This window comes from Pelobates fuscus, chromosome 11, assembly GCF_036172605.1.
Source record: "Pelobates fuscus isolate aPelFus1 chromosome 11, aPelFus1.pri, whole genome shotgun sequence".
Classification (NCBI taxonomy): Eukaryota; Metazoa; Chordata; class Amphibia; order Anura; family Pelobatidae; genus Pelobates; species Pelobates fuscus.
In genome coordinates this window covers 120275451-120302112 of record NC_086327.1, presented here as the reverse complement: position 1 = coordinate 120302112, position 26662 = coordinate 120275451, and positions in this window count along the sequence as shown.

The window sequence follows — 26662 nt, the reverse complement described above, 5'->3', positions numbered from 1 at the left end:
TCAAAAACAGCACATTCAGAGGTATTAGCACATCGTTTGGAAATCAGTTTGTTGCCCACTACATAAAAAGACAAAGAACATTAAACAAAAGAACATACACATTAATAAGAAAGTAAGAAGAGACACATACATTTATTCTCTGTGATCATTAAGCTGTACTTAGAATACTGTATATAATTACAAATATTTTACACTTTAGGAGCATATAATAAATATTTTTTCTAGTTAATATATGTCACCTCTTAATGTATTTTAGGGTGTGCTATTAAAACATCTTTTGACATTTATTCAGCAAAGGTTGTGATACTTTAAGATTCATATTCATGCTACGAAGAACACAGTTCTTTATATGGGGACAGCTAGATTCTATTTGACGTGCTATGCTTATCTCTGGTAATAGTGTGTATGTGAAAAAAATTATATTTAGTTACAAGAAATCAACTTATCTTGCCTAATAGAATGGAGCACTTAGCACCACATTCAATAGTAATTTTGAAGACCAATATATTAGTGCAATTAACATTAGGGAATGAATTGTATAACTTACTCCATTAACTCATCTTAGGTAAATGAACAGCAGTACTCCTTTTGACACCAATGTAAAATACTATTCGATTTGCAGAGATACTCTTATCTCTCATAATGGAATCTAGACCAAAGATTACCCTCTCTGATGCCCCCAGGACAGTTTACTCAATTTGCCCAGCCCGTCATGTATATGAAGCTTGGTGTATGTGATTGCAAGGATGAAAGCTGTGACTGGATGGATCAATTTGACTAGTTTGGGGGTATGACTGTATGTTAATAATGATTAGGTGGGTGGCTAGATGGCAATAAATGCAAGGTGGGTGGAACTCACTCATGTTGCAATTGAAGATGATCTGCCGTAAAATAAGGGAACTGCGACTGTGAAGTCCTAATCAAGGTTGTCCACGTTTCTGCCAGTTACCTAACTAAGCACTGGTTTCTATTGGCAATGATAAAGGTGTCTCTGGCAACTGAATAGTAGTTCTCATATTGCCGACTATAAATAAATGCTATGCAATTGCAAGAGACATTTCTTATATCAGAATCTAGTCATGGATGGTTAAATTGGATCCATCATCAACAATGTGTAGATGACAAGGTAGTACCTTTCTGGTGGGCTCTCCCTCTTTCCACATTCTAAACTCATTGTAGGGTGCATTCTAACAGTTAGAGCAAGAATGAAGGCTGTGAACTGATTAACTATTTGGAAGTTGCAATAGCAGCCTGCAAGGCTGTCTGTCTGTCTATGTATCATCGATCATCTAAGATAATTTTATCTTTTGTAACACAACAGCATTTATCTCACAGACGTCAATAGGAGAACTTCTACTTAAAAGAGATTCTTTTAGAAGTGAGTCTGTCCTTGGACTTAGCTTTCTTAATAGAATCTAACCCTTTGCCTAAAATATTGCACTATAAAGGACACCATCTAAAATCTAAACCTTTTTATAACATTATTGTGTTTCTCGATAAGTTAATAAATCAAAAATAAAATTGTTGTAAATTTACATTGTATTTTTTTTTTTTTTAAATGCTTTGAGCATCATATTAACCTCATTAATATACATGTTATACTAATTTTAGTTCAAGTGCATGATAGTAAATGGTTTAAAGTACCAGACTCACAATTGTCAATTACAAATGCCCAGATAATAGGAAATGTAATTTGCTAATGGGTGGGCGCCTGAAATATGAGGAGCCACACCTTAGTGTTAACTAATCACTGAGAGCAGTGATATGTCGTGGCTGTTACTGTTTTAGTTTATCAAAATGTAATCCACAATTTCACATTAAGTGGAACACCATGAGAATTATATTTTACAACAAAGGCAGTGTCTGTAGTTAGCCATTACTGCAAGCAAAGCATAGGTGTGCTGAATAGATGACTAGGTGTTCCCCGGTACACCCTAATGTAGGGCAGGTCAGGTTTCCATTTCAGTTCCCGCCTACATACACTTTTACTGCAATTTCACCTGCAAGTTCTAAAGATAAAGAGCATGAAATACTTTTTTTCTGTAGAATTAAAGAGGTGTGTTGTGACAGGAAATGTGAAATATATATTCTTATCTCTGGTTTGAAGAATATGCAGATTCTAAAAACCAGTGTTAATTTTGGCGTCAAATTTTAATTAAATTTTAGTCATAGACTTTTGACTAAAAAGCCATTTTAGTTTTAGTCGTATTTTAGTCACCTGAATTGTTTTAGTTTTAGTCTAGTTTTACTCGACTAAATCTAAAACATATTAGTTGACTAAATTAACACTGCTACAAACGAAATTATAATTTAGCTTGTTTATCAAATTAAAATGTTTTCGTAATTATAATAAATAGGTGAAGTGGAAATAACTCCCCAAGTCAGTAAGGCTTCCAGTTCAGCTATTTTGGACTTAAATTTGACATTCACTGTGAATTCCCTGTATTTCCCACTTTAGGGAATAACCCTGTTATTGTTTCATAATGTGTGATCATCTCAATTTTATTTTGATTCTCACAGAAAAATCAACACGACTTTACTGCACCATATTTCTCCTTACTTTGAGTCCAAATTTCCGTTAACAGGACTGTTCTGATCTACATATTACAAATACGTGTTTCTTTAAATAATTAATAGACAACCTTGTTACCATTATTTAAAGTATAATACTTTTTAGTAATGTTACACAAACTTTACATGCCACTTTCAACTCTTGGAATTCATTCACTAAACACTGAATCGGAGTGAAGTGAATTCCTAATTGAAAAATTTTGTTAAAAACTAGACGCTTTGGGAAAATGTTTGTCTTGAGTATTTTGCCTACATTTTGTAATTCTTAGCTGAAATGGAAAGATTTTTCATCTAATCTATTTTCCCTTTCTTCTGTCTCCCTCTGAAATTTCCCTTTTCGATTATTCAAGTTGCAGCGAATAAACAAAGTCAGCTTAAGATAGACATAGGCAATACACATATGTATATTTCAAATTGAATGCACTGGAAATGCTTCAATACTTACAAACTTTGTTGGTTTCAGTGAAGCACATAGAAAAAGTGGGGGTGCAGCTCTCCTTTGGTTGTAAGTTACATTCAGTGTTGTTCTTCATTTCTTTACAGGCAAAACATTGCAGGGATGTCACTAAATAAAAGATAAAAAAAATAAAAATAAGTAAAAAAAAAATATGTTAGATGTTGAAATGTAACACGTGTCTTTGTGTGCATTTTGCTAATCACAAAAGTATTTAGTACAATTTATTGAAATGGTTAGAATATCCATTTAGGCAGTATGAATGTATATAATTTAGAATTGGTGAATATACATAAAAACAAAAACATAAACACAAGCATATTTATAATAACTCCATTTTTATTTGTTGAAAGAGCAGATTATATATTGTATAAATCTGTTTATTTTATCATTTATGCTTGTTTCAGCTCGAAGTAAACTGTGAATGACACCGCTAATAATTATTTTACTCGATCTCATAAAAACCATAAAAATGAAACACTAAAGTATTTAGCAAATATAACAGCAAAAAAATAACATTACAATTAACAGACTTTATATAATCTGTATGTGCAATAATCACATGAAATCAAAATCTGACTTTTTTGTCTCAATATGTCCTACTAGTTGTATTTTCACATTTCTTACTATTTAATATTATTTTGCACAACAAGTAGGCTGCGTTAGCATTGCTAAGTATCTGCTATAGAATACAATATATGATGTGTGTATTATGACATAGATTATTATATACCGGTATGTGTGACTTACCATATTGTAAGCTGCATAGTACAAAAAGGAACACGGATGCTACGATATAGATTTTCATTGTGAAGGAAGATACAGAGGGATACCAAGTGCCTTCTTATAAAACGTGTCAGCAATGGGGACTAGAAAATATTGGTCTTTTAATAAGAGGCTTGGAAATGTAAACCTCCCAAGTTACATTGCACTGAAAGTTTGTAGGATACAGGGTGTAGTCAACTGATGCCAAACCAAGGGATATTATTCGCTGTTTCTTTTATTTTTTTCATATAGTAATTGAAAATAGAGTCACACCCTGTTGCTTAAGACAGGAGAAACATCCCGCTGTTTTTTTCCCAAGTATTACAAGTTAAGTATTAGTATGGTGATTATGGTAATGGTAAAAGGAAAATAATGAAAGTTAGAAGAATGAAGCTTTAAAAATGAAAACATCATAATAAATAATGAGACCGAGTGCCGAGGGGTCTATAAAACTAGTTAGAATAGTGAGATGGTGTCAATTGGTGACTGTATTGTGTTTGGCCATGAAACTGTGCGTCATGACTGGTCAATAAGGGATTTAAAATAACAGACAGATTGTGTTTTTATACATATATACATTCTTTGTTGAACAAATTTGCATATGCCCACCCAGAATCCTTTGCGGTAGTAACATCAATGCAAATTTGTGATTTCTGTGGGAAAAGCAAGTCTTATGGCTTGGCTGGTGTGCAGATCTTTGTTTAACATTGCATTGACTATATATATTATATACATTATATATATCAAATCATCTGCGAATTTGCACTCCAGGGCAGGGGAGTACCTAGGGCATTTGGCACCCAGGGAGGATCCTATATTTGATAACTCCCTAGCTTCCAATTTTAAAATGTAAAAAATACCTGCAAGTTTTTAAACGTATTTAGCACTGAGCAGTGTTTGTGTATTTTTTTTTTTTTAAATGTATTTAGCACTGAACAGCATTTGAATGTAAGCAATGATTTTGTATGGAGTATGTATGAGTGAATGTAGGGGTGTGTTTGTATGTAGTGTTGGCATTTGATTGCAGACGTGCATTTATGTGTATTGTGGTTTTCTAATATCGTTGTATGTTTGTATGTAGTTTGACATTTGAATCCTGCATTGTATTTGTGTGCGATGTTGGCGAAATGCTGAGATGTATGCACATTTACACATAATGTCCTCTGTGCTTGCGATCCGCATGCTCCATCATGCATTGTGTGTTGTGCGGAGCATTGTCATAGCAACACAAGGCCACACTCTTGCAGATCGCGAGAACAGAGGACATGCTGCGGCTAAAAGGTGAAAAATGGAGACTCCATTGGCCCCTCTTCATTGACAACCATACTGTGTAAATAAGTTGCCTGGAATCGGGCCCCTTACAGCAGACACAGGGCCCTGTCAAAGTGCACCTTGGGCACCCCCCTAATGAGTGGCATCCGGGGTATTTGTCAGTTTGGTCATTACATGTACAATTGGGACAAGGGGAGTTAATACATTGAATCTGTGACAATGATCTGGATGTTTGTTCCTATCTCCTAGAGCAGGGGTGGACAATCTGCAACCTCTAGATGTTTTGGACTACATCTCCCATAATGCTCTTAGGGTCATAATGCTAGCAAAGCATCAAGGGAGATGTAGTTCAAAACATCTGGATGGCCGCAGATTGCCCACCCCTGTCCTAGAGGATAAGGAGTGGGAACTTATGATGTGCATAGGGGATCTAGAGTGTACACAAGGCCGGTGCAAGGATTTTTGCCGCCCTAGGCAAAAGTACAATTTGCCGCCCCCCCATGTGACATCACAATGCCCCACCCATATGATCTGCCATATGAACTAACGCCAGTGCTGCACACTGTGTTTACATTAAAAAGCCTGCAGGGACACGCTATAGACACCAGAACCACTTCATTAAGCTGCAGTGGTTCTGGGGACTATAGTGTCCCTTTAATGTGAGGTTAATTAGAGATTAGTGTCACTAATAATATACTAGATTGCCTACTTACAACCAGATGATGGGCACTGGCTGCAGTTTCGCTCCACTGGTCTGGTGTAGAACCGAATCTCTGGAGGCTGTTTGTAACTGCGGTCACAAAATTCAATGTTCTGGGAGAACAGGAAGCAGCTCAAGGTGTGGGCCCCAGGGCCTGATGGTGAGTATTCCCATAAGGCCCACCCATAAGTCCACCTATATGTTCCACCCATTAAATTCGCTCACAGGGAGTGTAGTGTGTAGGGGATGTGTTATGTGTTATTGTAGAGGATCTAATGTGTGTGCTTATGTAATGTAGTGTATAGGCATACCAGTTTGTGTAGATGATGCAGTGTGTTTGTGTGTAGTGGAAGCAGTGTGTGTTTGTGGTTGTGTGTAAGGGATCCATTGTGTGAATCTGTATTTGTATGCATAAGGGATGCAAGGTGTGTGTCTGTAAGTGTGTGCATTGAATGTGTGTAAGAAATGCATTGTTTCTGTGTGTATGTAAGAGAAGCAGTGTGTGTGTGTTTGCATGTGTGTGTAAGGGATGCATTGTGTGTTTCTGTGTATGTATAGGGATGCATTGTGTGTGTGTGCGTGTAGTGTGAAATAGCTCTCCCTTCTGTCCCTTAGAGCTCTCCTCTGCCCCTTAGTGGTCTCTCCTCTCCCCCCACCCTCCCCTGGGGGTCTCTTCTCACACCCACCCACCCTCCCTGTGTTTTCCTCACCTCCCCTTCTCCTCATCTCCACTTCTCCTCACCCCCTCTCCTGTGTTCTTCTCACCTCCCCCCGTGTCTTCCCACCTCCCCCATGTTCTCCTCACCTCCCCTTCTCCTCACCCCCTCTCCCTGTGTTCTTCTCACTCCCCCCTCCCTGTGTTCTTCTCACCTCACCCCCCCTGTGTTCTTCTCACTCCCCCCTCCCTGTGTTCTTCTCGCCTCCCCCTCTCCTCACCCCCCTCCCTGTGTTCTTCTTACTCCCCCCCTCTTCTTACCCCCTCCCCCCTTTCTTTTTACTCCACCCTCCCCCTTTCTTCTTACTCCCCCCTCCCCTCTTCTTCTTACTCTCCCCCTCCCCTCTTCTTCTTACTCCCCCTCCCCTCTTCTTCTTACTCCTCCCATCCACTTGTCTTCTTCTTACTCCCCTTCCCCCTTTCTTCTTACTCCCCCTCCCCCTTTCTTCTTACTTCCCCCTCCCCTCTTCTTCTTACTCCCCCCTCCACTTGTCTTCTTCTTACTCCCCCCTTTCTTCTTACTCCCCCCACCCCTCTTCTTCTTACTCCCCCACCCCTCTTCATACTCCCCCTCCCCCTTCTTAGCCCCCTCCACTTGTCTTCTTCTTACTCCCCCCTCCCTTGTATTCTTCTTACTCCCTCCTCCCTTGTTTTCTTCTTACTCCCCCCTCCCTTGTTTCCTTCTTACTCCCCCATCTTCCCTCTTCTTCTTACCCCCTCCCCTTGTTCTTCTTATCTCCCTCCCCTCCCCAGTTCTTCTAACCCCCCCTCCCCCAGTTCTCCTCCTAACCTCACCTCCCCTACCTGTAGCGTGGCCGAGGTCCTCTCCGGTCCGCGGTACAGGAGTTTCTGTTTCCTGTACCCGGCAGTGCACTTCCTGTCAGTCCGGCCGGGTCACGGACCGGAGAGGAGCTCGGCCACGCTACAGGGGAGGTGAGGCAGTGCGGCAGCCGCCTGAGCGCTCTCTATAGAGCGCTCAGGCGGCTGCAACATTTAAAGGGCCGGCGATGGGGGCGCAGGGCGCCCCCTCCTATATGGCGCCCTAGGCGGCTGCCTAGTTCGCCTTATAGGAAGCGCCGGCCCTGTGTGTAGATGGTGGTGTAGTATGTGTGTGTCAAGAATGTAGTGTGTGTAGGCAGTACAGTGTGTGTCTGTAGGGGATCCAAATTGTGTATCGGGGATGTAGTGTGTCTAACTGGGGCAGTATGCATCTATATGGGATCTAGTTTGTGTGTGTGTGTGTGTGTGTGTATGTGTGTGTGTATGGGATCCAGTGTGCTAGGGGTACATGTGTAAATGTCTTGGGTGGAATAGGCGCTGTATTGTGGGTATGGAGGGGTGATAGGTGGGAGCAATATTTGTATTTTCAATCTTCCATTCTTTCTTCCTTTGGCCACTATTAGCATGTTAACCTTGCATTTATTTGGAAACAGTCACTTTCCAGGATTTTTAATATTATATTTACTTATTTCTAATATTTAAAAAATATTTAAAATTAAACCTTGATGTCCGTACCTATTTATCCTCCATCTTGGCTATCTGTCAGTTCCTTGCACTTTGCACTTGGCATTCACCATAGAGAAAGCACAAAGAGGACAATTAATAAAAAAGTTTATATTTCTCCTCTTTATTTAAAATATATGTCCTGGTTTAATAAAAAATTAAAATCAAGCATTACAAAACAGGTTAAAGCAAGTCAAAGTTCATTTGAAATGTTTTGTTCCATAGTTACATTTCCAGAAAAGTGATGATCCCTTTAATGATACCTGATTGTCGTAATCTGTTCTGTATGAACGAGAATTGTGCTTAAACACTTAATTACAATCTCCAGACTGTAATTTCCTTTGGGCAGGGTACTCATCAACATATTGTTCCTGTAACATTTTGTAATTGTCTCCTTTATTGTTGAATTTCCCCATTTCAAATATTGTAATGCGCTGCGGAATGCGTTGGCACTATATAAATGCCAAAAATAATAATAATAATAATAATAATAATAATTGCTCCCACACTGACAGACATACTGACACACACACACACATACACGCACACACAGACATACACACAGAAATGGTGACACACACAGACACCCTGACAGATATACTCACACACATACTAAGACACACACAAATACTGACACACACACACATACATACTGACACACTTGCAAAGTTTACATTTATAAAGCCACCCTCCAGCCTGACCTCATGGGTTCAGGGGGGTGGTTCCCTGGGGTCCAGTGGCAGGCTGAGGTAGTTGGGAGTGTGAGGCTCTGACAGCTTCCTCCTGACGGCCTTCTCCTCCATCCAGCGCGGCTTCACTCTATTTGGGAGGAAATGACTCACGGCAGTCACTTACTCCCTGCCTGCTGCTGTAAAACAAGGGAGTCCGGTCACGCGGCTAAAGGGCTACAGCTCCAGACCGGGCCCTCTTAGTGTGTGGGCTACCGGTGCAGGCGCAGCATCGGCGGGCCCATGGGCCAAATAAAAAAAAAATTGCGGACAGTGGGGTCCACGGGGTAGCTGCCCCATTTGTCCCGCTTTAAAGACGGCCGTGGTGTGTGTGTGTGTAGGGAATTCAGTGTGCTAGGGGTGCATGTGTAAATGTTTTGAGTGGAATAGAGGCTGTATTGTGGGTATGGAGGGGTGATAGGTAGGAGCAATAAAATATAAATGCTTTATTATTTGTATTTTAATCTTCCATTCTTTATACCTTTGGCCACTATTACCATGTTAACTTTGCATTTATTTGGAAACTGTCACTTTCCATGATTTTTTATATTATATTTACTTATTTCTAATATTTAAAAAAAAAAAAAAGGGGGGGGGCGGAGCTTAGCAGCAGGGCTGAGCAGTTGTGCCTAGCTTCAGCTCCTGCACAAAACGACACAAATCGGGAGTGAAAACCCCCCAAAACTGGCACAAAGCAGACCAAAGTGGAGCTAGCGAGGCGGGGATATCTGGGTGAACTCTCTGATACCAGAACCAAATGTTTGACCCACCGGAACCCTGCTCTGCAAACCTGAGGCCCACCGGAGATCGCGCTATGGAGAGACGGCTGCTCTCCAGGCGGCCTGACCTGGGTAGGGGTCCCTCAGAGCTCTCACCTCCTACCCCCCCCCCTTCTGGACCGACGGGGGTTATCTCGGTCAACAGCGTGCAGCAGAAGGGGTAGGTACGAACCGACCCAGAAGCCAGAGGAACGACAAAAGCAGGGTAGGCTTAGCACATGGCGCTCTCAAAATGGCGGTGGCAAGCCTAACAAGCGAACATCCTCACAAACCTGAGCTGGAGAAAAGCAATGACATACAGCAGCGCATAAACGCAACCTTTGCCCGATTCTGGTCCAGGTTCAGAGAAAAGATGCAAACTCCCCAGACAAAACTACAAACCCAACCACCTAAGGGCGAGCAAAACCACAAGCGCAAGGTGCGGAGAGAGGCATCCCGGAAGCATAGGGAGGCAAATCGGCAGCATGTGAGTGAGACGACACCCTGCACAAGGCGCCCCAGGCACCAGCTACCCGTACGGAAAACTCGCACTCACAGGCACCCCAAACAGACTCCCCGGGGTCCCCGACCGCGCACACCCATCAGACGCCCTAATAAACGAGGCCGAGCTCGCGGTCAGGGGGATGGGAAAAAAACAAAAACAACGCCGCCTCTACAAGAGAGCCGAAAGCCAACACGACACGGGGAAACACACCTTAGAGTCAGACCCGGAGAGACAGGGGATTTGACACTCAACCAACCTGTAACCCACAGAATGGTGACGCACACCCAGGCGGAATCCAGGTATGGGGCACGGAACTAGCGAGACACCATAGCCAAGCATCTGAACATATCTGCCCATATTCTGCTCAAGGCATACACAGGGCACGGAGAACTCATAGAGCATCAGGTCGCTGACCTCCCGGTGAGAGGCATTGGCTGAAGGAGCCGACGGCACTACAGAAGACTTCCCCCAGCCATACCTAATTCTTTGAACTGCCCGATTTATATTGTCTTTTTGAATTGCGTTCTCATATGTTTTATACACAACTCGACTAATGACCAGATAGGTCCACATAGGACTGCTCCCAGGCACATAACACAGCACAACATACTTGACTACAGTTTAGGAACCACACACACTGCACCAGCTGTAGCCATACATTAGCACTGCTACCACTTATCACAACGACACAGCGGCATTGACACCCCAATCATCACATATAGATGTGGGACACAGCGACACTGTGCGCCCCTCCCAGCCGCACGCACCGCTCAAACCCAGAAGCGGCAACTAAGCGACATATCCCCCTCAATAGCACAGTCAGATGAAAAACCTAACAACCGCATCAGCCCGCACACTGACTATCAACACACTACTGTTCGTTTTTTCTTAAAAACATAAAAATGTGCATTGTTTATCACACCTTAACACTGTTTTAACATGTGACTTGGAACGCTAGCAGCTGCTGTTGGGGCACTGTGAGCAATTTTGTACAGTTTTACCTCTGCACCAAAAATAAAGAATTTAAAAAAAAAAAAATTAATTGTGAGGTGTGAAGATAAAATTAAACCTTGACGTCCGTCCCTATTTATCCTCCATCTTGGCTATCTGTCAGTTCCTTGCACTTTGCACTTGACATTCACCATAGAGAAAGCACAAAGAGGAAAATTAATTAAAAAAAAAGATTATATTTCTCCTCTTTATTTGAAATTTATGTCCTGGTTTAATAAAAATTTAAATCAAGCATCACTTTACAAAACAGGTTAAAGCAAGTCAAAGTTCATTTGAAATGTTTTGTTCCATAGTTACATTTGCAGAAAAGTGATGATCCCTTTAATGATCCCTGATTGTCATAATCTGTTCTGTATGAACAGTGTTTAAACACTTAATTACAATATATAAAAAGGAGAAGTACAAGCGCTAATATTCGTAGACTGTAAAACTTAACAGTATTGTAACCCAATAAATTGCCAGCGGCTATATCACCATAGTCTTATCTTTTAACATAGAAGTATAACCGATGTGAAGGTGAAGCGCTTGACCGGTGTATAGTCGCCATATGGGCAGTCGGATTCCAGGACAACCCCCCACATACCTAATCCAATAACGCACTGACACGCGGGTATATGGGAAAATTTGTCCACAGCTTTATTTAAAAAATCTTGAATAATAACAATTTTAATAATAATAATAATAATAATAACCATAATAAAATTTTAACAAATAAACATGGGTCATTGCCTCCCATACTCCGCCCTTGCATCAGAATCCTTCTGTTGATATAAAAGGCAATGACCCCCATATACATAACACATATATATATATATAACATAAATTAACATATTCCAACATACCAACTTAAAGTGCCAAACATAAATTAACCATGGCAGGGGTATACCAGGATATCCCTACCCCACCAGGTTCTGAGCCACTGACAGGACTCGAAACCTACCAACCACCAATGACCACAGTTTTCCGTTCCATCATGTTCATCCTAGGGAGCCTATATGTTCTCCTTCAGCTCCCTATCCTGCCACAAGCTCAGACCTTGACCCCTTAAGCTGTCTGATCTCCGCCACCCGAAGAAATAGTGCTTTGAGTATTCCGTCCTGCCAGCCCAGGTTCAACAGATCCCATCCCACTGCCGAGAGATGGACCCCATCTGAGCAATAGTACCCTGGCAACCTGCCTTCCAACTCGCTGTGCCGCACTACCACCCCCCCTAATTCCCTCACAAAGCTTGCCATCAAGCTATTCACTTTCTTTCTACACCTGTCAATAGCTGCCGGGTCCCTGGCGTTCCGCCACCGCTTCCTCGGGACAATTTCCGACCATACCAACATCACCCCAGGAAGCAGGTCCCTTAAATTGTTAAGGTCCTGCTTCATCCACGTCACCAGCCGCCGTTGCGGTATTAGGCCTAAGTCGTTGCCTCCCGCATGGAATACTAGCAGGTCTGGCCTTTGGTCGCCTGCCACCATCCGGAACACCTCCCCGCAGACCTCCTCCCAACAAAAACCCCTGTACCCAAACCATTGCACAGCCTACTGGTCCCTTGGAAAGCCCAGCTGGTGGCCCTGAGCTCGAGCTGCAGCCCTCCTTTCAGCCCAGAAGACGATCCATGCAACACGGCCTGGGAAAGAGAAGAAAACAGATTGTAAAAAAAAACCTTTTTGTTTCATGCCCTTTTGGATCCCCCAAAAGGCCCCGCCTTATTAATCCAATAAACCCAGGCGCACATACGAGCGGAACCGTACAGACTCCCATCTCCCAATCCGCTTTACTATGTCATCCCCCAGACCCATGTTGCCTCCGTGGCCGCCCCAATGCGAAAGGAATGTGTCCCAAATCTATCCGCCCACAGCCTCATCTTCCCCAGGCCCGACCGAAAAACCTTAGTGAATTGGAACCGGGAAAGGGAACACCCGTGATCCCCCAACCACTGGTCTCCGGGCCTGGTACCCCGCCACCACGGCCACTGGGCACAGCGTGGAGCCCAGCAGGTCCCTTAGTGTCACGTCCCGGCCCACGCCCTTTTCGTCCTTCTTAGATTTTGCCCGGTGTACCACCAATTTCCCCTCCAGAACCCGGACCCACGACACCTGTATGTCCCCGGCCGCTGCTCGTGTGGCACTCACCAGCTCCCCTATCCGGAAAGCTCAGAAAAAGGCCAACAGAAATGCTGCCTGGAACAGCGACGCTTCAAACCTGTCGAAGCAAATTTCTGGCAACAATCTGACCAGATCCCCCAACACTCGCACCGATACCGGGCATCTAGTGTCAGGAAGTCTGCGACACCTCCACTACCCTTTTAGCGCTTGCCTTATGACGATGGTCTTAGTAAGACCCTCCATCCCGTGTACCTTAAACCAGAAAGCCATCGCTGCCATGGACCTGTCAACCATCGCCGGGGACGCCCCCCTCGACAGTAATTGACAGGTGTACCAGAAGAACGCGTCCGTGAGCGATTCCCCCACCGGCACATGGTCCAGCCCTTCCCGTGACCGTTCCCATGACTCCCAGACCTTACTGTATGCGACCCACATGGCCGGTGCCAGCGAAGCCCTCCCAATTCCCCCAAGTAGGATGCTCCTAGCCGCCATATCTTGTCCGGGCATGCCTGACCCGCTTCCTGTGCCTCCAGTGCCACTGTCCGGAATCGGGACCACTGAAAATGAAATAGAATGTCAGCCACTTCGTTCAGGAACCCAGGCACATGGCGCGCCCGAAGAACTACATTTAGTGACATGCACATTAAAACGAAGCGCCGCAGTAACCTGACCACGGGTTTTGATGCCGCAGATTGATTATTCACTGCGTGCACCACGGCCATGTTATCCGAGAAAAAGACCACCTTCCGGTCCCACAGCCACTCCCCCCACAGAATCTTTGCAATGACCAGCGGGAACAGTTCCAGGAAAGCCAGGTTACGCATGAGGGGGCTCGGTCCCCACTCCTCCGGCCACCTCTCCGCACATCATCTCCCCCCGAAGTAGGCCCCGAAGCCTACACTACCTGACGCATCGATGAACAGCTCCAGTTCTGCTGCCGACATGCCTTCCTGTCTAAAGAACACCTTTCCATTGAAATCCCGCAGGAAGGTATCCCATATGGCCAAGTCGGCCCACATGGCTGACGATACCCGTATGACCGCACCCTCGCCCTCGCTGCCGACAAACTGCGGCTGAAGACCCTACCCATAGGGATCACCCTGCATGCAAAGTTTAGTATCCCGATCAATGACTGCAGCTGCCACAGGAGGACCTTGCATGCAGGCGCGACCGCTGCCACCTCACCCTTTTAGCCTCTGCAGCTTCTCTATCGACAGCTGCCACCGACTCGATCGTTCTTAGCAAGTGCAGGCAAGTGGAGGAGTCCGCCGGCCCCACACAAAGAAAATCGGCCAGATAGTGCACCACTGCTCCACTCCCCGCTTCAACCTGCACCACCCACTCGAGAAAACTACTGAATTTCTCAAAGTAGGAGCACGAGATTGAACAATCTATTGGGAGGCATAGATCCATGAAGGACGCCCCCTCGAAGAAACACCCCAGCAGGTGATGACACGCCAGGTGGACCGGAAGCAGCCTAAATGCCGCCTCAATATCCACTTTAGCCATCAGCTCCCTGCGCCCGGCTCTCCTTACCAGCTCGACTGCCCTGTCGAATGATGCATAGGAGACCGAGCACAGATCCCTGTCAATGTCATCATTCACCGACTCTCCCTTTGGGTAGGAGAGGTGGTGAATGAGCCTGAACATCCCCGGTTCCTTCTTGGGGACCACCCCGAGCTGGGAAACCCTTAGGCCCTCCAACGGTGGTGCCGGGAAGGGGCCCGCCATCCTTCCCAACATATTTAGAGACTAGAATCATTTTAAATACGATATCATGATCGGATATCATAATCAGAATTTTGTTTTAAGGGTGTCAAATACCACGTAGAATCTGACTATAAAAGAAGGGAGGAATACATTAAAAAAGAGAATTCTTATTTTTTTTTAAAAAATTACACATTTCAAAGTCGGCATTAAGTCCGTTAGGGATCAAAGTGTTTATTTTAAAGCTCCATTACATTTCATGTTTACTCATTTTAACATCAAAATGTTTTGTTCCATAGTTACATTTCCAGAAAAGTGATGATCCCTTTAATGATCCCTGATTGTCGTAATCTGTTCTGTATGAACTGTGTTTAAACACTTAATTACAATCTCAAGACTGTAATTTCCTTTGGGCAGAGTCCTTATCAACATATTGTTCCTGTGACATTTTGTATTTGTCTCCTTTATTGTTGAATTTCCCCATTTCAAATATCGTAATGCTCTGCAGAATGCGTTGGCACTATATACATGCCAATAATAATAATAATAATTGCTACCTACATTTCTTATGTCTGAAATACAAACTTAGCGAACTTCCTGTTTTAAGTTTCATAGAAACAGAAAGAGAGAGAGAACTTTTTTTTTTAAACAAGTTAATTATTATTTTAGATATTAACCCCTTAACACCGCAGCCAAATGTACAAGTTGTGAACGAAACAAAATGTAAACAAAACCTGGCATTTGCGCTATATGTCTGTCAAACCGTAATTCACCTCTTTCATATTAAATGCACCCCCCCTTATTATATATATCATTTTATTCAGGGGAAACAGGGCTTTCATTTAATATCAAATATTTAGCTATGAAACATAATTTAATATGAAAAACATGGGAGAAAATACGATTTTTTTTATTTTTTTAGTTCTACATGACATTTTAACTGTCAATGTCATAATACTGTTTGCTTTTACTGCAATAAAATACACATATTTGTATTCAGCAAAGTCTCACGTGTAAAACAGTACCCCCTATGTACAGGTTTTATGGTGTTTTGGGAAGTTACAGGGTCAAATATAGCGTGTTACATTTGAAATTGAAATTCGTCAGATTGGTAACGTTGCCTTTGAGACTGTATAGTAGCCCAGGAAATACATTTACACCCATAATGGCATACCATTTGCAATAGTAGACGACCCAATGTATTGCAAATGGGGTATGTCCAGTCTTTTTTAGTAGCCATTTAGTCACAAACACTGGCCAAAGTTAGCGTTAGTATTTGTTTGTGTGTGAAAAATGCAAAAAACGCCAATTTTGTCCAGTGTTTGTGACTAAGTGGCTACTAAAAAAGACTGGACATACCCCATTTGCAATACCTTGGGTTGTCTACTATTACAAATAGTATGCCATCATAGTGGTAATTTTCATTCTTGGGCTACCATAGGGTCATAAAGGCAACGTAAGCAATCTGGCGAATTTTAATGTGAAAAAAATGAAACACAAGCCTTATATTTGACGCTGTAATTTTTGAAAACACCATAAAACCTGTACATGAGGGGTACTGTTGTACTCGGGAGACTTTGCTGAACACAGATATTTGTGTTTCAAAACAGTTAAAAGTATTGCAGCAGTAATATCGTCCGTGTAAGTGCTGTTTGTGCGTGAAAGATGCAAAAAACTTCACTTTTACTGGCGATATCATCGTTGTAATACATTTTACTGTTTTGAAACACTAATATTTGTGTTCAGCGAAGTCTCCCGAGTAAAACAGTACCCCCCATGTACAGGTTTTATGGTGTCTTGGAAAGTTATAGGGTTAAATATAGTGCTAGCAAATTAAATTCCTTATACTTTCGGCATGGGTTGTCAGGCAGGTCCAGCTAATTGTAATTAATAAGGATACCTAATTATGTAAAATTATTACATAAATATATGTGTAGAATTAATATATGTATATATATACATATGTGTATATATATGTATATATATATATATATATATATTTAAATATTTGTATTTATATATAGGTATATATATAGTGATATATACGTATATATTTATGTATATAGATATATATATATTATTTTGTTCTACGTGTATTTTGATATAAATATATATATATATTAATATCACAATACAGTTAGAACGAAATAAAACACATCTATATATTTTTTAATATTTTATTTTTAATTATTTTTTTATTTAATTTTTTTACGTATTTACATATTTTTTTTAATATTAGAATTAGAGTGTGTGTAATGGATGTAGTGTTTGTGTGTATTAGATACTGTTTGTGCAGGTAATGCAGAGTGTGTGTTTGTGTTTGTGTAGCGGATGCAGTGTGTATAGTGAACGCAGAGTGTGTTTGAGTAGTGGATGTAGTGTGTGTACAGTGATGTAGTGTGTGTTTGTGTAGTGGATGTAGTGTTTGTATGTACTAGATTAAATGTGTTTAGTGGATGCAATGTCTGTAGAGGATGTAGTGTGTGTATTAGACGCAGTGTCTGTGTATAGTGAATGCAGAGTGTTTCAATTTGTGGTGGATGTAGTGTGTGTACTGTGAATACAGGATGTTTGTGTAGTGGATGCTGTGTGTACACAATCCAGAGTGTGTGCATAGTTTAGTGAATGCAGAGTGTGTGTTAGTGTGTAATGAATGCAGAGTGTGTTTTAGTGTGTAGTGAATGCAGAGTGTCAGTGTAATGAATGTAGTGTGTGTGTTAGTGCAGTGAATGCAGAGTGTGTGTAAATGTGTAGTGAATGCAGAGTGTGTGTAAATGTGTAGTGAATGCAGAGTGTGTGTTAATGTGTAGTGAATGCAGAGAGTGTGTTAGTGTGTAGCGGATGCAGAGTGTGTGTTAGTGTAGTGAATGCAGTGTGTTAATGTGTAGTGAATGCAGAGGGTGTGCTAGTGTGTAGCGGATGCAGAGTGTGTGTTAGTGTGTAGCGGATGCAGAGTGTTAATGTGTAGTGAATGCAGAGAGTGTTTGAGTAGTGGATGTAGTGTGTGTACAGTGATGTAGTGTGTGTGTGTGTGTGTAGTGGACGTAGTGTTTGTATGTACTAGATGAAATGTGTTTAGTGGATGCAGTGTCTGTAGGGCATGTAGTGTGTGTATTAGACGCAGTGTCTGTGTATAGTGAATGCAGAGTGTTTCAATTTGTGGTGGATGTAGTGTGTGTACTGTGAATACAGGATGTTTGTGTAGTGGATGCTGTGTGCACAGTTGGTGCAGAGTGTATGTTAGTGTAGTGAATGCAGAGTGTGTGTCAGTATAGTGAATCCAGAGTGTGTGCATAGTTTAGTAAATGCAGAGTGTGTGTTAGTGTGTAATAAATGCAGAGTGTTTGTTAGGGTGTAGTGAGTGCAGAGTGTGTCAGTGTAATGAATGTAGTGTGTGTGTAAATTTGTAGTGAATGCAGAGTGTGTGTTAATGTGTAGCGGATGCAGAGAGTGTGTTAGTGTGTAGTGGGTGCAGAGTGTGTGTTAGTGTAGTGAATGCAGAGTGTGTTAATGTGTAGCGAATGCAGAGTGTGTGTCAGTATAGTGGATGCAGAGTGTGTGTCAGTGTGTAGTGTATGCAGAGTGCATGTTGTATTAGTGAATGCAGTGTGTGTATTGTATTAGTGTATTAGTGTATGCAGTGTGTGTGTTGTGTTAGTGTATGCAGTGTGTGTGTGTGCTGTGTCAGTGTATGCAGTGTGTGTGTGTGTGTGTTGTGTCAGTGTATGCAGTGTGTGTGTGTGTGTTGTGTCAGTGTATGCAGTGTGTATGTGTGTTGTGTCAGTGTATGCAGTGTATCTGTGTGTTGTGTCAGTGTATGCAGTGTGTGTGTGGTGTGTCAGTTTATGCAGTGTGCGTGTGTGTGTGTGTGTTGTGTCAGTGTATGCAGTGTGTCTGTGTGTTGTGTCAGTGTATGCAGTGTGTGTGTGTGTGTGTGTGTTGTGTCAGTGTATGCAGTGTGTGTGTGTGTTGTGTCAGTGTATGCAGTGTGTGTGTAAATGTGCAATCTGGGGGGGGGGGGGGGGGTTTGCTCCATTACTGGGGAATGGCGGCACCATTATAGTCATACCACAATGGTTGAAGTAACCCAATAAAGGCATTTTTTTTGTATTGTTTATATATGGCATTACCACGAACTTGGTCGGGTTCACCTGGAGTCTCTGAGTTAATCTACCCTCTTGAAGTGAGGAATGGGACATGGCACCCCTTACTCCCCTCCCAGCATCTGCATTGTGCATTGGAACCCTTGTATGTTTTAGTGCATGTGTTTAGTACACAAGCCCTGTCTCTCTCCATTGCTAAAATTGGGATAGGGTCATTTACCTGTGCATGGAAAATCCATATTAAGAGAAATACATAAAGTTCTCAATCACAATCACGTCAACACTGAATACTGTATTATCTATTATTCTGTATTTCACCAAGCCCTATTGCCTCTGGGGAGACAGTCACAATTCCCACTCCCTCCCTGTCCCTGTAGAGACAGTCACACCACCAAGTCACTCCCATACTCTGTGCGCATAATTACATCTATTAGTAACTCCATGTCTTTCTGTCAAGCCCTTCACTATTGAGTACTTTTTAATTGAAATAATATCAGCATAACATTTATTTAAAGCAAGAGATGCAGAGCTAGCATATAAACATATTATAACACAGCACGTTTTGTGTGTAGATTGCTTTGCAGGCAGATATAAAAATGTAAATTATGTAAATATACACTTTTTTGTTTTTTAAATTTTTACGTACTCATTTAGTCTTTATAAAAATATATGGGAAATTAAATTTTTTAGACGATATAAAATGTCCTTTATCTTACAGGCCATCCCGATTTCGGCAGTATGGTCCCTGTTTTAGAGTCCTGTCCCACTGTCCCAACTCTCTTCCCTGATGTCCCACTTTTGCTACCAATGCATTTTACACAGAAAGCATGGTATTCGTGCTAAAGCTAGGACCCTACAGAGAGCACTGAAACAGTATTTTAAATTTAGTAAATATAAGACCAATGGAAACATGCATGTATTTTCTTTTGCATGATTTCTTTATGGGGTAAATGAAAAACTAGCTGGTAATAGTCTGCAATTATTGCTGAACTGACCAATCAGAGGCTTCTTGTTAAAAAGCTGAAGTTCTTTATTCGTGTGGAGTGTTCCTTTAATGAGCTGGGAAGAGTGTCATAAATTGAGACGTAGTAGGGGTAAATGACACTTGTTCTCCAGACTCAGTTTCCTCAGCACTGGCAGGTAGACAAAGTCAAATTATTTATTATACTATTTATTTGTATTTTTTTTTTTTAAATTTATTTATGTCTTTTTATCTTAATTTTTTTTATTTGCACCAGATTTTAAAACATAGTAGCAAGGATTATCATCGTCAAGTAGCCGGTTTGAACATTTCATTTATTATTTTTCAGTGTTCCAAAGAGCGAGTCAGTGCTTGCCCGGTGTTTGCAAACATAAATATATGTGTGTGTCATAAAGATACTTATAGTAAGCATTACATTCTAACCTGCGCCAAACAGGTATAACACCCAACAATTACTTAAGATTTGATGCAATCAACTGCTTTTGTTAATTTATTTATTTATGGTTTGTGAGAAGGATATTTGGTTTCAAACTACTGCACTATAATTTGGGGATGACTAGAGTGAGGTGGCAACCCGAGAGCACTGCTATGGCCACAACAAATTTGGAGAACTTTGAGCAGTGACATTTTAAGGACTTTGGGACAAAGATTTTTATTGTTACTGTTTTTTTCACACCCTGATGTTTTCCTTTCCAGCTTCCCCCAACCTTTTGAATAACAGTGTAATTAGTGTCATATATCCCTGGTTTAATGCCCTGGTTTATGCTCTAAAAGGCAACCATTAGGGTCAGCTACCTGCTAACATTAATAGGAAAACATTGCAAAGTCGTAGATTAAAGGTACAGTCTCAATATATCTCACTGTTTCAGTTTATTATTATTTTTATTTTATCTTTAAAATCCTAGTAAAACAAACAAAACATCAATAATAACTTGGTTTACACTAAAAGAACCCACAAAGCACCATAGTCATTACAGCTCACTGTAGTGGTTATGGTGCCAGGAGTACCCTGGTTCCCTCTCTTTGTAAGAAATCAAACTGTTTTAGAATGCTTTGTCTCTTACCTTGGGTATTCTGTGTGCTACTCCCTGCCTCCACTACTTTATATGGAGATTTTATTTCTTATGGGATTCATATTCAGCTGTAGGTTATACCAGAATGGCACAATCATAAAACAAAACATGTCAACAAAGAACAAAATAAAATGACCCCTGTTCAAAGGTCTGCATACCCTTAGTAATGCCTCCAGGTTATGCAAAGTCTTTGGTCTTCTTGCATGAGCTACACGTTTGAGATCTGTCCAGAGTGGCTTGTTGACATTAAGGTCAGGAGACTGTGATGGCCACTCCAGAACCTTCACCTTTTTATGCTGTAACCACTGGAGGGTCAACATGGCCGTGTGCTTAGTGTCATTGTTCAAAAGTCCCAAGAGCATCCCAAGTGCAGCCTTCATGCAGAAGAATGCAAATTGTCTGCCAGTATTTTCTGATAACATACTGCATTAATCTTGCCATCAATTTTCACAAGTTTTCCCTTTGCCTTTAGAACACACACCTCCCAAAACATCAGTCAGCCACCACCATGCTTCACAATGGGGATGGTATTCTTTTCACTATATGCCTTGATGACCCTTCTCCAAACATAGCACGTGTGGTTCTGACCATAAAACTCTGTTGGTCTCATCACTCCAAATTCCAGTGTGCCAGAAGCTGTGAGGCGTGTCAAGGTGTTGTCGGCATATTGTAACTGGGCTTTTTTATTGCATTGGTGAAGTAAAGGCGTCTTTCTGGCAACTCAACCATGCAGCTCATTTTTGTTCAAGTATAGCCGTATTGTGCTCCTTAAAACAACCACACTGTCTTTTTCCAGAGCAGCCTGTATTTCTCCTGAGGTTAGTTGTAGGTTTTTCTTTGTATCCAGAACAATTCTTCTGGCAGTTGTGGCTACTAATCTTTCTTGGTCTACCTGACCTTGGCTTGGTATCAAGAGATCCCCCAATTTTTCACTTAGAAACATAGAATGTGACGGCAGATAAGAACCATTCGGCCCATCTAGTCTGCCCAATTTTCTAAATACTTTCATTAGTCCCTGGCCTTATCTTATAGTTAGGAAAGCCTTATGTCTATCCCACGCATGCTTAAACTCCTTTACTGTGTGAACCTCTACCACTTCAGCTGGAAGGCTATTCCATGCATCCACTACCCTCTCAGTAAAGTAATACTTCCTGATATTATTTTTAAACCTTTGTCCCTCTAATTTAAGACTATGTCCTCTTGTTGTGGTAGTTTTTCTTCTTTTAAATATAGTCTCCTCCTTTACTGTGTTGATTCCCTTTATGTATTTAAATGTTTCTATCATATCCCCCCTGTCTCGTCTTTCCTCCAAGCTATACATGTTAAGATCCTTTAACCTTTCCTGCTAAGTTTTATCCTGCAATCCATGAACCAGTTTAGTAGCCCTTCTTTGAACTCTCTCTAAGGTATCAATATCCTTCTGAAGATAGGGTCTCCAGTACTGTGTACAGTACTCCAAGTGAGGTCTCACCAGTGTTCTGTACAATGGCATGAGCACTTCCCTCTTTCTACTGCTAATACCTCTCCCTATACAACCAAGCATTCTGCTAGCATTTCCTGCTGCTCTATTACATTGTCTGCCTACCTTTAAGTCATCAGAAATAATCACCCCTAAATCCCTTTCCTCAGATGTTGAGGTTAGGACTCAAATATTCTGTACTCTGCCCTTGGGTTTTTACGTCCAAGATGCATTATCTTACACTTATCCACATTAAATGTCAGTTGCCACAACTCTGACCATTTTTCTAGTTTACATAAATCATTTTCCATTTGGCTTATCCCTCCTGGAACATCAACCCTGTTACATATCTTAGTATCATCCGCAAAAAGACACACCTTACCATCAAGACCTTCTGCAATATCACTAATAAAAATATTAAAGAGAATGGGTCCAAGTACAGATCCCTGAGGTACCCCACTGGTGACAAGCCCAAGCTTCGAATATACCGAATCATATCATTTAACGTGGTTTCCATTACTTTCCCCACTACTGGAGTAAGGCTTACTGGCCTATAGTTGCCCCGACTCCTCCCTATTACCTTTCTTGTGAATGGGCACAACATTCGCTAACTTCCAATCTCCTGGGACTACTCCTGTTAAAAATGATTGGTTAAATAAATCCGTTAATGGTTTTGCTAGTACACCACTAAGCTGTTTTTTGCTAGTACACCACTAAGCTAGTACACTTCTTAATAAGTGAACAGTACTGACTGGCATTTTCAAGGCTTTGGATATCTTTTTCTATCTTTTTCCATCTTTATAAAGTCCCATTACATTGTTATACAGGTCTTTTGACAGTTATTTTCTGCTCCCCATGGCTCAGTATCTAGCCTGCTCAGTGCATCCACATAAGAGCTAACAAACTCATTGACTATGTATACACATAAACTAATTGCAATTTAAAAAGCCACATGTGTGGGAAATGAACATTTAATTGCCATTTTATTTTTTTAAATTTTTTATAATTCTTTATTTTTCTGTGGAAGTGATGGACAAACATGTTTAACGTGCCACAACAGTACACATACGCTTTACATCATAGACATTATCATGGCACAGGTAAGTTGCAAATTTTTTCTTTTTTATAATAAACATGGCTGGCTAGTATACGTCATGAGGTACAGAAACAAAAATGGGAGATACATTATGCTTAGCTGACTGACAGTATATTGAGTAGTTATAAGAATCGTCAGATTATACAAGCTTGGACCAAGAAGTTATATGACATGAGTATTTGTACGATTTGACAATCATCCTGTTTTGGTTAAGAAGATGTGCTTAGTTACTATAAGGGATATCTCAGAGATTGGCTGACAGAGGATTTCCTATGCATTTTCAAACAGACAAGCTCGCATTGTTACGGTGACAATAGTAAGCTTAGAAAGACATGGTTTATCATATGCATGACATTAATGTTAACTGCACGTTTTTTAAGTTAGTGTATGTCATGAGGGATGACCAGCATAACAGTGTAGATAGAAAAAACAAAACAAAGCAAACCCGCCCCCCCCCCCAAAAAAAATAAAATAAAATTAGAAACATTTAAAAAAAAAAAAAAACAATAAAACATATGAGCTGGATACTCATTAGTGTGAAAGTAGTAAAAAATAAAAGTGTGTGAAAATAAAAAGAGAAAGGTGGTAAAAGGTTAAAACCTGCTAATAAAACCACCAAACTAAGGCTGACCAGTGGCAAATAAGTACCATTTCAGGTCCCAGGAGTCCACATGTGGGTGGCAGGCAAAGTATATTATGCTTGGGATAGTAGTCCCTGGAGTTGCCACATGGGTGAGGAACAGTATTCCATGTGAGTCAGCCAATGCCCCTCCGCTAGGCAGATTCTAGCTGGGTACCCGATGGTGCCGCCGGATCTTGAGTCCCAGATGAAAGGCCGTGCTTTTCAGTGGTCTGGAACAGGGTTCTCCATGGCTTGTCAAGTTTGGTGCAGGGCTGTGGTTTGCTTTTAGTCAGTTCCTGTCTCTGTCTTGCGGATAGTTTAGTCGGGCTCTGCTGCTTGGGCGCCGGCCATGTTTGAGCCTGCACCGTGGGTGCATGCTGCTGAGCTTTCCTGGGCTTGTGGGAGGCATCCCTCTGATGCCGTTGCTGGTTTTGGAGTGTGTCTCCGAGGTGAGCTTTTACCCCTTTGTAGTTTACCCGGGTGGGTGTATGCGCCTCTTGGCACGGCGCGTTTCGCAACTGCGGCCCTCTGCTGTGTGACTGGGGTTGGTTTGTGCTGCGAGTAGTCACCTGGCTTGCTCCGGACATGCTGGTGCTGCTTACTTTCCAGTTTGCGCCAGAAGTTGTCGAAAATCCTGTCCAGCCTTGCCAGGATATCAGGGTTGTCGTCCGTGTTGTCGGGAGCCCACTCTGCGTCCGCCATGTTGGCTGTGTCGCTGCAGGTTGTAGTAGCCGCTTTGGCCTTGTCTCTATCTCCCCACCGGTCCGAGGGTGGGGTAACAGGGTTCTCGTGTGCTGTTGCGTACCATCAGACAGCTCCAGACTGGAGGATCGGCCGCCTCCTCCGTCCGGTGTGCCTTAGGCCGCATGGTTGGAGCAGTGCAGCAGATGAGCTCGTTGTAGATTTTTAAACACCACACTGGGTCCCAGGAGGGTCAGAAGTTGTATACTTCTACAAAGCCGTTTCCTCTGAGGCTGAATGCGGGTGAGAACTGTGGTTCAAGCTTGCCTAGGATAGGAGCTCCTGCAAAACACTTCTCTCCTCCATGACAGTCAGGCCGCGCGCCCCTAATTGCCATTTTGACCTGTGTGATTCACCTTGTGTGTCTGTAACAAGGCCAAACATTTAAGGGTATTCAAACTTTTAATCAGGGCCATTTGGGTGATTTCTGTTATCATTGTGATTTAAAAAGGAGCCAAACATTTTTTTGCATGATCAGTCATATTTTCAAAATCAATGCCAAAATTTCACAATTCCTGCCAGTGTATGCAAACCTTTGAGCACAACTGTATATCTTCGTGTCAGTGTTAAGAAGTAAAATTGGGCGAATATTTTTACAGTGATCCGTAGATTTTCCAGGCTTGGGGATGGTAACTATCATAGCTAATAACATTTCATGTGGTAGGGAGCTTGTAGCTACTGCCCCTTGATAGACTTTGAGAAGATGAAGAGCTAAAATAGTGGCAAACTTTTTGTATTACAAATTTGTGAGTCCATCTGCATCTGGTGATTTTCCAGAGGGCAATTGGTGAATAGCTGTCAGGGTCTTAGTCAGAGAGATAAGTTGTGTCATGAGTTGTAATTGCTCAGGCGTAATTTGTGGGAGATGGACAGATTGTAAATATATTTGTATATTTGCAAATATATTTGCAAGGACCTCGCGATCACATGGCCCAGAAGGGCCAGATCAGCAGCAGGGAGACTCCCTGGGGTGCCAGGTAAGTCCCCCCATCGCGATCGCTGGCGAATAGGTAAGTGAATAGGACGGCGTGGCTCGCCGTCCTTAAGGGGTTAATTATGAACTAATAATGGTATTGTAAGCACTTAATAAAAAATGTCCACTACATGGCAGTGTAAGCACATATTTCAGGGAATATCTCTGGCCTCTCTAACATCTTTCAGCATTCCTAACATTAGCCTTAAAAATAATGGCCCTAATTTAACATTTTTGGATTAGCTGTACACGACTGAATATTTTTTTGAAACATTAACATTTATTAAATATTCCGGAAAGCGTTTTAATATTTACATATTATATAGTTTTTGATATTTTAGTTTTAAAAAACAATATCTTTAAAAGTGTAAATTTTTTTTTTTAAATATTTGAAAAGTTTGCCCAAAAACATTAAGTAGAAGCCATGATTTTGAGTAATTTTAATATATTATAGATATAAAGTCGCTATAAGTGTTTGTTAAGGTTTCCATTTAAAAGGACACTATGGTCACCAGAACTACTACAGTCACTCAGATGACCACTAGAAGTGCTTCCTATATCAGTGGTACATTGTGTGCAGCACCAATATTCAGTGTCTCTAGCTGAAGAGATGCTAATTGGAACAGTGTGGTAGTTTGCTGCACATTCGCAATAGCCTCCAAATGCTCTTCTATGGGAAAATTTGGTATAGGCTGAGATCATCAAGACTGCTTGCCACACAGATATGTATAGTCAACCCAGGCTTAGTGACAGAATTTAAAATGTATTGTTCACTCATCATCTCAAGTTATTTTCCCAACCGTGCAGTTCATTCGTATAACTATA